This window comes from Schistocerca serialis, chromosome 1 (assembly GCF_023864345.2).
Source record: "Schistocerca serialis cubense isolate TAMUIC-IGC-003099 chromosome 1, iqSchSeri2.2, whole genome shotgun sequence".
NCBI lineage: Eukaryota > Metazoa > Arthropoda > Insecta > Orthoptera > Acrididae > Schistocerca > Schistocerca serialis.
Genome location: NC_064638.1, coordinates 1,057,686,406 through 1,057,700,757, shown reverse-complemented (window position 1 = coordinate 1,057,700,757; position 14,352 = coordinate 1,057,686,406). Strand labels below are relative to the sequence as shown.

The following is a 14,352-nucleotide window of genomic DNA, read 5'->3' as shown; positions in this document are numbered from 1 at the left end:
AATTACAGGAAATTAATATTAGAAAGTCATAGTGGATAATAAGAATCACCTTCCGTTATAAGACTAGAGCAACTGTTTTGGCATTGAAGTCCAGCTGCAGACTACATTAAAAAAACGGAGAATCGGTGATTTCCCTTCTGCTAAGTAGCAACAACGTAACTGACATAAGGTTTAAAGTCGTCTGCTATAGACGTCTTTTATACTATGTATGCTAGCACCGATAAGCACTTACATGTCTCAAAGAACATGCAGTCACTCTTCCGTTTGGCAGAGTAGCTTCATCTTTGGTGGGAACTACAAAGTCACATCTTAAGCGAACCACTGAAACTCTGAGACTAGCCGGCGCGACGTAAATGGCAAGACTTACGAACGGATACTAACCAGTCGCTTAAGAACATACATCTAAAACCGAGAACTACTCCCCCTAACGCAGACGGGCTTCAGACACAACCATTCAACAAGCGACCCACTCTTCAAATTGACTGATAGTATAACCATAGGATTCAATCAGGGACAATGCACACTTGCAGTGTTCCTGGACATCGTATGAGCATTCGACAAACATTAGCATTAGGGCTTGTTGCTTAGATTGGTTAACAAGGATATCCCAGCTAAAATGGTCAGATTGATAAAAGCCTACAACATGGAGCGTAATTGCAGAAAGCATGTAGTTAACCAGTCTTCTGAAGCGTTCACCACACAAGCTGGCTCCCTCAGGATGGCATTTAGGCATTTAGTTCCCCCTCCTGTACATCCTATAAACAGCTGACGTACATATCGTAACGACACAAAACGAAACGGCATGACTGTAAGCAAATGACACAGTCTACTGAGTCACTGAGCTACGAACAACAACCATACAGCGTAAGACACACTCGTACCTCCAACTAAGACTCAGACAGTCCTTTTCAGACATTGACGTCTTACACAAACATGACAACAAAACGAGGACGACATCAGACTTACACTATAGGACACCCCCTTAAGACTCGATGACATAGCCAAGTACCTCGGTGTCTTTCTGGACAGACACTTTAAATGGAAGACCTACCTGACGTACTTCCTAAACAAAATCCGAGTGCGACAGAACCTAATCCGCTAGATACAAAGTCGCATCCATGGCTGCAGCACACAAACTGCAGTACACACGTACAAAACCTTAGTACGACCGGAACTGGAGTACGCAGCAGCCCCCACCCCCCAACCCCTCCTGGGAGGCATACGTGCCCAAAAAACTAGCAGAATATAAAGTATAGAGAGGAGACTCCCGCGCAGCATTGCTAAACCCCCCTACATCACACCAAGCAATGCCAAGGTACAGCCACTCCAAACCAGAATGGTCAAGCTACGAGCACGACACCGCAGACAAACATTTAGCAAAAGGCCTGATATGGAAGAACTCATCTCCACCAACCTCAGGATCAAATTCAACTACATCACCCCTTCCAGCACAATGGCCCAGAACACTGCAAAATCTTACCCAGGCCTGACCCCATCTTGGAACCACTCATAGCTAACACCACAACCAAATTCACCTAGACGAGAGAAGGGATAATGGTGCTCCAACTAGCCTCAAGTAACTGAACATTGTAAATAGTAATTGTAAATAGTAATTAAGACTCTGTCACTCCTCATCCACTAGGCATAAGCTTACCCCACCCTACTCTCCTCCTATTTTCTCTCTTCTCTCCATACTATCATTTAACATATTATTTATAATGTAACATTATTGTATTGGACTCATAATAAATATATATTATGTTAAAAGGAACAATACGTTTAATTAACATTATGGAATTATGATTACGGAAAACTTATATTGGAAGGAACAATATCAGTGTAACCATAAAAGAATGTATAACACAAATCGTAGTATCAAAATGAAAGACACAATTGTAATAGCAAAATGAAATATGGACTGAATTGCTTGAAAAATAAATGAATGTAATAAAAATAAACTGTAAAATCCTACGGCTGGAAAGGGTATACAGCAAGCCCTAGAAAAGCCTGCCCTTCATCAGACGAGGAAGTGAGAAAAAAAGGAACAAAAAGCCTGCCAATAGTACTGGTTCGAACAAAAAATCGGTTTGCGAGGCCCCACATGGGTGTGAACAAAGAGGAACTCTTCATTTCCACATGCTACCGTGAACACGCTCTGCTTGGGTGAGTCGAACTATTTGGTATAGTAATAAGGAGCAGCAGAAATCAGAATAGCGATAAATTTTAAATTTGGGAACGATCTAGCACACGAAGGAATTCCCGTACGTCCTAAGCTGATCAGTGCGTCATGGATGAAGTAAGAGTAATATATGCAATTGCTGTGGCAGAGCAGTAGAACAGAATCGAGGAATTTGTAGGAATGTGTTACAGAAGAATGCTGGAAATTGACTGATAAAAAATAAGGAGGTCCACCGCAGAATCAGCGATACAGGAATATTTGCTAAATACTGATTAAAAGGAGGACAGGATGATAAGACATGTTTTAATACATCAGCGAACAACTTTCGTGACAATGGACTGAAGCTTAGAGGGCAAAAATGTGCGCTGGCAGAGAATTCAGTTGGCAACTGCTGTCTCGGCTCAGCGCAACTACCTCATAAAGGCGAGGTCGCAGGTTTGAGTGTCCCTTCAGGTTTAAGCGTTGGTTTTGTTTGTGATACGTCAGATGGTATCAGTAACAGCAATAGCAAGTTGCCATTTTATATTTAGCTGTAGAAATGACTCTGGGTTTGGATTACGTGTCATCTAAGATTTTTTTAATGAGTTGACTGTATGGATATAGAGTGAAAGGGTATTAAAATTGTTTTGCACGCTATGTGTATGTTTTTCATTAATTTTAAGCATCTTCAAAACATCCAGAAAAACGTTACGAAATGTGTTCTCCTCCTTTACAATAAATTATCATCTTCAGTTTGACAATGGACCATCCGGAAAGTTTAGTTATTAACTGCATCATAAAGTGTGAAGAATATGGATGTGTATGAAAAATATTTAGGAAAAAACGGAAATCCTTGGAAGAAAACCTGCACTCGAAGAAGACTGAGCTACCGTTATGCTAACAACACCCATGTATCACGTAGGAATCATGGGAATAAGACGAGAGAATCAGGCACGAACAGAAGTAAATATACGGTCATTACATCCTAGCTCAATACGAGGAAAGACATTTATAGTATCAATACAACGTACACTCCGCCAGTGACTTGCGGTATATATATGTAAACCAGTGGAAAACTTCTACCGTCAAAGCACAAAAAAGGTGATTATGTTAGTGTTTCAGTTTCACAGAAGTAATGCAAAACTCATTTTACGCCTCAGACCAAATATTACGTACACAAAAGTTTTGCATGTGCTTCAGTACTACAATGTCGGGTTTCCAGAACCCTTCTAATGATAACAGGGTCACTTTGCAAAATATTCAACATTTTTCTCCACGCTACGTCACTTTATGAACTAGGTTTCCGCCTGACAGTCGACTTTGTGTATTTTAAGTGTAAAACCATTGTAGCTTGGAAATGGATAAAGACGTCAAGAAAATTTTCAAGTTCTTTATTGATCGGGATCTTAGGAATGTAACGTTAAGATACTTGCTTTGCATAGCCGTCTTTGAATCCGGGGCTACATTTTGGTACGCAGATATCCCATTTTTGGAATGTTTCTCAGTAACGGACAAATATTATTGAGAAGTATGACACTTTTAGGTAAATGCCTAGAGGATATACCGTGAAAATTTGAGAAATTTGCTGCAGTTAGTTGTCTAGATATCCGCTGCTGACTGTGAAATAATAGGGAGGGACTCTTTTTGCAGATTTTCTCAGGAACAGCCCACGAACTAATGGCGCTTCCATAGACCCTTTAAGGCACACCGTAGATCGCATCTAACACAAAAAGAATCAACCGATATGCTCCAGTTTTCTAAACAGGAAGAGGTGTTTAATATTCATACTTTGACCCTGTATTGTAGGATAGTGACACTAAGATGATCCTTCTGTTGGGTATACAAATGGTTGCTAACCAGAGGGCTAACTTGGTCCCACCTTTCTATAACAGATACAACCCGAGGTATGAGTCCCAGATAAATCCCGTTTTTGCGCGCTGCGTTTTGGAATATATTGGTAGAGCATGCTGTCGCATGGGTGCCGATATACTACTGCCCATTAAAATTGCTACACCAAGAAGAAATGCAGATGATAAAAGGGTATTCATTGGACAAATATATTATACTAGAACTGACACGTGATTACATTTTCACGCAATGTGGTTGCATAGATCCTGAGAAATCAGTACCCAGAACAACCACCTCTGGCCGTAATAACGGCCTTGCTACGCCTGGGCAATGAGTCAAACAGAGCTTGGATGGCATGTACAGGTACAGCTGTCCATGCAGCTTCAACACGATACCACAGTTCATCAAAAGTAGTGACTCGCATATTGTGACGAGCCAGTTGCTCGGCCACCATTGACCAGACGTTTTGAATTGGTGAGACATCTGGAGAATGTGCTGGCCAGGGCAGCAGTCGAACATTTTCTGTATCCAGAAAGGCCCGTACAGGACCTGCAAAATGCGGTCGTGCATTAACCTGCTGAAATGTAGGGTTTCGCAGGGATCGAATGAAGGGTAGAGCCACGGGTCGTAACACATCTGAAATGTAACGTTCACTGTTCAAATTGCCGTCAATGCGAACAAGAGGTGACCGAGAAGTATAACCAATGGCATCCCATACCATCACGCCGGGTGATACGCCAGTATGGCGATGACGAATACACGCCTCCAATGTGCGTTCACCACGATGTCGCCAAACACGGATGCGACCATCATGATGCTGTAAACAGAACCTGTATTCATCCGAAAAAATGACGTTTTGCCATTCGTACACCCAGGTTCGTCGTTGAGTACACCATCGCAGGCGCTCCTGTCTGTGATGCAGCGTCAAGGGTAACCGCACCCATGGTCTCCGAGCTGATAGTCCATGCTGATGCAAAAGTCGTCGAACTGTTCGTGCAGATGGTTGTTGTCTTGCAAACGTCCCCATCTGTTGACTCAGGGATCGAGACGTGGCTGCACGATCCGTTACAGACATGCGGATAAGATGCCTCTCATCTCGACTGCTAGTGATACCAGGCCGTTGGGATCCAGCACGGCGTTCCTTATTACCCTCCTGAACCCAACGATTCCATATTCCGCTGACAGTCATTGGATCTCGACCAACGCGAGCAGCAATGTCGCGATAAGATAAACCGCAATCGCGATAGGCTACATTCCGTGATGGTACGCATTTGTCCTCCTTACATGAGGCATCACAACAACGTTTCACCAGGCAACGCCGGTCAACTGCTGTTTGTGTATGAGAAATCGGTTGGAAACTTTCTTCATGTCAGCACGTTGCAGGTGCCGCCACCGGCGCCAACCTTGTGTGAATGCTCTGAAAAGCTAATCATTTGGATATCACAGCATCTTCTTCCTGTCGCTTAAATTTCGCGTCTGTAGCACGTCGTCTTCGTGGTGTAGCAATTTTAGTGGCCAGTAGTGTAGCTGGCCGGAGTAGCCGAGCGGTTCTAGGCGCAACAGTCTGGAACCGCGCGACCGCTACGGTCGCAGGTTCGAATCCGGCCTCGGGCATGGATGTTTGTGATGTCCTTAGGTTAGTTAGGTTTAAGTAGTTCTAAGTTCTAGGGGACTGATGACCTCAGCAGTTAAGTCCCATAGTGCTCAGAGCCATTTGAACCAGTAGTGTAGAATGCGTTTCGTCTCATTTTGCACCTTATCTTCTTATTAATTTCGTTTTCTCTCTTCCTATATTGTATTGGCTCTTAATCTGTACCACTATCATAGAATTCGTACGTCTTGTACTATGCCATGTTTAGTGAAATACTTGCTTCTTACAGCCATATTGTCTGCTATTAGTTCTGTGTGTCGAGGAACAGACTGAAGACAACGTCGAGTTTCTGTAGTTTTCATCTAACAAACAAGGAAATTTTAGACACTGGCAGGGAGGAGGCATTGACTGAAATCAACGGGAAAAGTCGAACATTTGTGGGGGATCTGTATTTGAATTCGGTACCCCTGCTCACTAGTCAGATGCTCAGACCACTAAGCCATAGGGCCACAGTGGTCATTACAACTACACGGACTACTCTAGCAGGCCTCCGTTCAAATGATTCAAATTGCTCTGAGCACTGTGGGACTTAACATCTGAGGTCATCAGTCCCCCACGCTTAGAACTACTTAAACCTAACCAACCTAAGGACATAACACACGTCTATGCTCGAGGCAGGATTCGAACATGCAACCGTAGCAGCAGCGCGGTTCAGGACTGAAGCACCTAGAACTGCTCGGCCACAGCGGTCGGTGCCTCCCGTCAGACCCAAATTCTCAACCTATCCACACACTACTAACGTAGTGCCTCTCGCCCATTATCCTTATTACTCGCGGAATTGCGCCGATTCCCGTAAGTGTTCGAAACTGGTGCGCATCTACACTGAAGGGATGATGACCGCAAGAACAAACAGCAATTTGATCCAGCAGCTATTACGGATTAAGAAACAAAGGAATTTCAGACATTGGCTGTTGCTTCTTAAGTCACAATGGCAGCTGGATCTAAATGGTGTCCGTTCTTTCGGGCGGACTTTCGGACTTGTCGTCTTCGGACTTTTCATCTAACTTCTTGCGTGAATGGCGAGGAGAATTACTGTTATGAGATAGGTAGCAAAATAATGTTCTATTTATGGGTGAATATAAATGAAATAATCTTGGTTTTCAATAATGAATCTGTATCGATGTGGTTCGTTTCTACAAAACAGGAAAAGAAAGGTTGGCAGCCATGCTCCAGACAAGACGTCTGAGTTTTTGAGCATAATTTATTTAGATTGTAATTAATCATTAAATACGTGTGTTATTGAATCTTTAAGCTTTTGTTTGCGTAATGGTCCACATAACTCGAAAAGATGGTAAGGTCCAGTCGTAGGGTTCCAATCGTTTTTCTTTATGTTTTAGTTTCGAAAATCCAGTTAATTGTTCTGTTTTTCTTTCCAACAATTTTAGTAGGGCATGTCCATTCATTATTAAGCTCATATTTTCACATAGTTACGTAAACCTGAAGTTGTTTGCTTTAGAGACTTTCGCACTAGTAGTTCGTTTACGTACAGTTTTGTGTATATTGAAGTTACATTAAAAGTTACATTCTCGTAAATAACGAAAATTAGTGTAGTGTAAAGTGTATTAAGAGATTTAATTCCATTTTTAAGCGTGTAATCTCTGTTGTAATGCGTGTTAAGTGCAGATATTGCCGCGGGGTAGTCAAAGATCGAATGGCGTTTGTAGACTGTGTAGTGGTGAACCTAATGGGGAAATGATCGAGGTTTCCCTTGGAACTGTAGGCTCTATAAAAAGAACAGCTGAGCAGGAGGGGAAGATTTGTGTCCTACAGGCTAATTTAGAAGAAGCCAAATTTCAGACAGCTAGGCTGCAACAAGGGAGGGAGGGGGGGGGGGGGGGCGGGTTGGGAACTGGGTAAACGTAACAGGCAATGGGCGAAAGGGGAAGAGCTCTTCAACTTCGTTTACGTTTGTACTTACAGTATCGAATATATATGAGGTGTTACCTGAAGTTGGAGGACAAGAGCCTCATCCAGCTGCAGGTCATAGCAGGGTGCAGCAAAGGAAGGAAAGAGCCTTGTCCAAATGTGTGTGAATTCCTAAGGGACCAAACTGCTGAGGTCATCGGTCCCTCATGCAAAGGAAAGAGTCTTGCTGATAGGCAGTAGCCATAGGAGGGGTGTAGTTCAGATGGTACAAGACAAATCAGGAACGGGGTACCAAGTCACAAGTATCATGAAGCCAAGTGATAGCCCTAGCCAGGTGTCAAGGACAAAGGGAATTTGTACAAAGGTTTTGGAAAGAAGGATCAGGTGACTGTAGGTGCTGAACCAGGGACCTGCCTCGCTAAGGACTGTAATCACATCATTAGGGGTGACCTGGATAAAGTAGGAGTAGGAACTACATACACAAACGTAATATTTTGCAAGTCTTGCAGCGCCATGACAAGACTGAGTTAAAAGTGCTGTGAGCCGTGTGAACACTGAGTTGATCGGGCTACTGCCGATTGAAATGACATCTCACATCGTTGCACTTACCGTTGCTTCAATTGTCAGATTGTGATATACTAGATGTGGCCTACACCTGAATAGGAGAGGGAGAGAGAGAGAGAGAGGTTGGCTGAGCTTCTTGCATGTAATATATGGAGCTCCATCAGTACACAAAGCAAGATCCCTGTGTTAGGTTAGAATCAAGTTTCAGGCACTCTGTTTTGAAAGAAGTCAAAATAACAGAAGAGCACCACAAAATGCTTAAGAATGGACGGAAAAGTAAGGTTAGTTTATTGCATCAGAGTATTAGAGGACTGAGTAATAAAGCAGGAGAGCTTATTGTCTGTTTGGAAAACTTTGAAGAGACAGGCATCCTGTTCCTATCTGAGAACCACGTAACCACAAGGTTAGATAAGTTACTCGTAAAAGATTACACTTCAGCAGCTTACTCGTGCAGAACTAATGTTTGAAAAGGAGGAGATTTTATACACGAGGGGTGTTCAGTAAGTAATGCAACATATATTTTATCTCTCGGCCAATTTCGGTTGAAAAAACGCCGAATCTGCTGTGGGACATCGTGGAATATTCCCGCTTCAGCCCTTGTAGTTTCATGAAGCTCCTGTAGACGGCGGCACTACGGACTATACACAGCTGAAAATGGCGTTCCAAGCACAGAGCTATCGTTGTTTCATTTGGCAAAAAAAAAAAAAAAAAAAAAAAAAAAGCAACTGCAGAATGTCCACGGAGACCTGGCAGTGATCAAAAACTCGGTGGGTCGTTGGGCAAAGCGTCTATCATTAATGCAACAAGGTCGCACAGACCGGTCCGATCTTGCACGTATTGGCGGTCGCACAAGCTGTGACTCATACTACCCGTATGTTGGACTTAGCGTGTTCGTCGCCACAAGTCTGCACACTCAAGAGGAGCTCACAAAACTTCATCCGACTGTTCTTCCTCGTTCACGAAGCGGTACATGGATGATGGGGATGTTACTGAGTAAGCTCCGACGTCCACAAGTAGAGTGGTGCCATGTGGGCACACAGGTACTCCCAGTAAGATGGTTTAAGGCCGTCGCATTTGATTGGAAATTATGTTTAAAGCCCAAAGGGTGCTGGACAGTATGGTGTACTGAATAAAACCAACCCACTTTCAGGGAAAAAAAAGTGTGTTACATCATTTGCTGGACGCCCCTCGTATATTAAAATAGAACACAAGTTAGAAAACATTGAGACAAGTAGATTTTGTACTAATTAGTACATAGAGGTGTATACTTGTGAATTAATACCGAAAAATAATTCTCTGCATACAGATCGCCACTGAGAAATTTTGAACTGTTTTGTGAGAAATATTGTTTCCTTACTGTCCCATCTGTCAGACAGAAGCTAACAGACAAGTCTGTGGTGACTTCGTGTAGATTTTCTAAGGGATTCTGGTAAGACAAAATGATTTGGAAACGTTATTTGGATCCTTCAGCTTGATCTTAGTAATTAATTTTCCAACACAGGTGAAGCTCACTGAAAGAAAATAACTGTTTACCCAGTAATAAATGCTCTCTCTGATCATGATGCACTGTTAGTTACAATAAATAACATAGTGCCTTACAATATGAATACCCCACAGCTGCATTCACTCACTATAATTAATGTTTCCAGGATAAATATTTTTAAGAATAGTTTATAAGAGATGACCTGGGATAATGTATATAATGAACCACATGCTAATGTAATAAATTCGTACCCTTATTTCAAAATACTTTTCTATCGAAGCTAATCTGAAAGGACATTAAACAGACATATGAAGAAGCATGTATCGCTAGAAGGATAAAAATATCTTGTGAAAGGAAAAGGGAAATGCATCTTTTGGCAAGAACAATAAGAGATCTTGCGGTAGTTACACACTATAAAAACTACTCAAAATTAATAAGAAAGGATATTTAAAAAACCAATAACATGCACATAACGTGAGATCAGTAATTCCGACAACAGACTTTAGGCCACAAGGAATGTAGTGAAACGAGAGATGGGACAACCAACCACATAACAGGTTAACATCACTATTCAACTGAATGGAGGGGCTATAATTGATGAGCCAGAGATAGCAAATGTATTTAATAAACCTTTCTTAAATATGGTACAAAACATGGCGCAAACAGATCAAGAGAAAAATCACAGCAGTAGGTTGAAAATGTAACTCATAAATTTCAGTCATTTGGCTGTATCACCAGCTTCTCCTTCCAAATTTAAGAGAATTATACAATCTCTGAAAAAATAAAAGTTCATCTGATTTTGATGTTGTTTCCAATACACTTCTAAAGATTTGTTCCCATATATAAGCCCCTGTCTTGTCTGACATATGTAATGTATCACTAACTCAAGACATTTTTCCAGAGAGACTGAAATATGCTGTTGTTAAACCCCTTTTTTAATAAATATTATAAGGGAGACGTCAAATAACTACCAACTCCGCAAGCCACCGAACGGTGTGTGGCGGAGGGCACTTTACGTGCCACTGTCATTGCCTCCCTCTGCTGTTCCAGTCGCGTATGGTTCACGGGAAGAACGACTGCCGGAAAGCCTCCGTGCGTGCTCGAATCTCTCTAATTTTACAATCGTGGCCTCCTCGGGAGGTTTAAGTAGGGGGAAGCAATATATTAGGTACCTCATCCAGAAACGCACCCTCTCGAAACCTGGACTGCAAGCTACACCGCGATGCAGAGCGCCTCTCTTGCAGAGTCTGCCACTTGAATTTGCTAAACATCTCCGTAACGCTATCACGCTTACCAAATAACCCTGTGACGAAACACGCCGCTCTTCTTTGGATCTTCTCTATCTCCTCCGTCAACCCGATTTGGTACGGATCCCACACTGATGAGCAATACTCATGTATAGGTCGAACGATTGTTTTGTAAGCAACCTCCTTTGTTGATGGACTACATTTTCTAAGGACTCTCCCAATTAATCTCAACCTGGCACTCGCCTTACCAACAATTAATTTTATATGATCATTCCACTTCAAATCGTTCCGTACTCATATACCCAGATATTTTACAGAAGTAACTGCTACCATTGTTTGTTCCTCTATCATATAATCATACAATAAAGGATCCTTCTTTCTATGTATTCGCAATACATTACATTTGTAACTTGACCAGTTTACTTCTAATTTTACATTGTATTCTAAGAAACAGTACGGGAATGTAGGCTACATATTTTAATACGAGTAAAATAGCACCGGTTGCTATTATCTGTGAGCTATCTAAGGCATCTGACTGTGTGAATCACAGTATTCAGTTTTATGGGACTGATGGTACAGTCACCCAATGGATAATGTCGTACCTAACCAAAAGGAAACAGAATGCTGTAATTAGTAATTCAAGAAATATAGTCTGTGGACGCAATTCTGACTGGGAAGAAATCACGTATGGGGTTCCCCAATGCTCTATCTTATGTCCACTATTGTTATATATGTAAACGATCTTACATTTAACACATAACAAGACGAATTAGTTCTTTTTGTGGATGAAACTAGTATTGAAATCAATCTAAACATACATAAAGAAACAGAAGAAATGGCAAACAATGTTCTTAAAAATATCGTTGATTGTTTTTCTGCGAATTGTTTCACCCTCAATTTTAAAAAGACACAACACATTCAGTTCTGCACATCTATGGGTATTACATCAATGACAAGCGTGACAAATGGTGAGGAAATAAATAGATTGGAAAGTTCATAATTTTTACGTGTCTACATTCATGAGAATCTAAACTGAAAAAAAGAAAACGTTTTGGAACTCCTAAAACAATTTAATTCAACCACATTTGCATTGCAAATCTTGCAGAGAGACAAATCAGTAAACTGACATACGCTGCATATTTTCGTTCAATAATGTTACATGAAATAATGTTCTGTGGTAATTCATCTTTAAGAAAGAAAGTCTTCGTTGCTCAGAAACGTGCTGGAAAAATAATATATGATGTTCACACACGAACATCTTGCAAAATCTGTTTAAGAAATCGGCCATTCCGACTACTTCTTCGTAGTATATTTAATCCCTCATGACGTTTATAGCAAGTAAGCACTACAGCTCAAAAAAAAACAATGATGTATGTAATAATAATACCAGAAAGAAAAATGGCGTTCATTACTCCACATTACGCTCATCATTAGCACAAAGAGGGATGCATAAAGCTGCAATAAAAATTTTTGATCACCCGGTGATATAAAATGTGTTACAGACAACGAAGTAAAATTTGAAAACAACCTGAAAAAGTTTCTACTTGAAAATTCTTATTCTGTAGAAGAATTTCTGTTGTTGCAGAGTGTAAAAGATGGTGGGTAGGAATTATTAACTTACATTTGGATACACAAAAAAATTAAAAATAGAAACCCCTTTTAATTTGCGATGTGAATGTAAAATTACTTGCTCCACAGCATTTATCGTACAAATTGATCCATGGAACATGAAACTAACTGAAATTAAAACCACCCAAAACCTGCAAACAATGATGTAAGAAAGAAAATGTGGTACATTACCTTAAATGTATTTTAGGACGTTCTTTTAACCTCAGAGACACTTATAGTGGTGGAACAATTTATGCACATAGTGATACATATTATAAAATCAGATTCCTAAATTTCTATCATTTTCAGACGTTTATGTAGTAATTGTAGCTTTGTTTATTTTTCTTATAATTTCCATTCTTAGAATCAGACACCAAGAACAACACACCGCAGTTGACGATGTCAGTGATTAACTAATTTGGTGACTTACTTTCTAGCCTATAATAAATAAAACCTCAAAAGTGGTACAATTTAGGCAACTCTCCCCTAGCTTCCATAATTTCTGCTGTCTTTGGGCAGCGGCGATTGTGCATCTAACATGTTTCGAGGATATGAATGAGACACTGTAATAGAAAAGTCATCACACGTTGCAGTTTCAGTTTTTCCGGTGCCTCAACTCGTTGGACATTACCGTGGATCGTCCACAACAGATGCGCTGAGTAACTGCCCTCTCCAAGTGTAACTGATCCGCACTTACAGCGCTACAAATACACACAAATTAAAGAACGACATCATTAAACCAGCAGCAGCTGTTTCCATTAACATTTACTCATAGATGTTTCGGTCAAGCGACCATGTTCAGGTCACAGATGAACATCACATCACGTTTAAAGAAGGTCCTTTGGCATCAGATATATTGTTGTTTGTCATTGGTGCATCTGGCACATACAGATAGTTGCGTCTGTTATTTCATGCATTTTCCAGCGGTCAGTAACCGCTACAATCGGCAGTCCACTACAGTGTTAAACCAAAATAATGTTATAAACTGACATTTTATGATACGACTTTGATCAGACAGATTCTACAACTAAAAACAATAGCGTATTTGACACCAAGAAGCCTTTCTTAAACTAGATGTAATATTAATACGTGACCTGAAGAGTGGCTTGACCGAAACTGATTGTCTGCCAGTAAATATTCATTACAGCAGTCTTTTGTGGTTCCGTGATGCTGTTCCCTAAAGACGCTGAAGGTGTGCGGCCCTATTCACAGGAAATATTTTCAGCAGCCTACTGTTTGTGCTATTCTATGGCAGTCATGGTGACCGACGACGCGACGTACCTTGCGTGTGTCTCGCAGAACCCGCCCAGAGGAACTGTCTGAACACTTGCGGCGGCGGCGATGGCGGCTGCTGCTGCAGTAACACCGACAGCCAAGGCCGACACGGCTGCCGTCCTCGACCTGTGATCGGACTGTCGCGAACTGCCCCACTGCCTCAAGTTCGCCAAACTCGCTACCGCCGTCAACATCCTATGCCCCAACTCCTGTACGATCTCATCTGCTCTATTCTCCGTACGTAAAACCAAGTTCCACAACTGATTCATCAAGTGGCACGTCGACTGTCTGCACTTTCCCTAAATCACTATCGATAAGCTGGGGCTGTGTTTGAACACGACTCGAATTGTTCGAACAGTTTATATCACAGTTCGGGAAATATCGCGTTCTGTTCGACCTTTCCACTGGCCCGTGGTTTAGCGACCGTTGTTGGTGCTTTTTCCACGATTTGTCTTTGCGTTTTTAATGCAATATGGATTTTAATAATAAAAGTAACTTAAACACGGACCAAAATATCTTCTAGGGCGTAGGTCACATTCAACAGCAGCAGCTAATAAATAAAGATGATATTGCAAGGAAAGAAACATTGATTAAACTCTACAAAGTAATATCGTTACCTTTGCTACTGCATAGTGGCGAATGTTGGACCCTA

General features: G+C 41.4%; 1 protein-coding gene across 1 annotated transcript in view; it reads right to left on the bottom strand.

Annotated features, from left to right (window-relative positions):
• The window catches only part of LOC126415503 (phospholipase B1, membrane-associated-like), a 153,444-nt gene extending 139,676 nt beyond the window's left edge, over positions 1-13,768 (bottom strand). Inside the window, exon 1 of the mRNA XM_050083434.1 lies at positions 13,707-13,768. The gene's annotated coding sequence lies outside the window, so the exon portion shown is untranslated. The remainder of the gene's footprint in view (positions 1-13,706) is intronic.
• Positions 13,769-14,352: the final 584 nt, after the last annotated feature.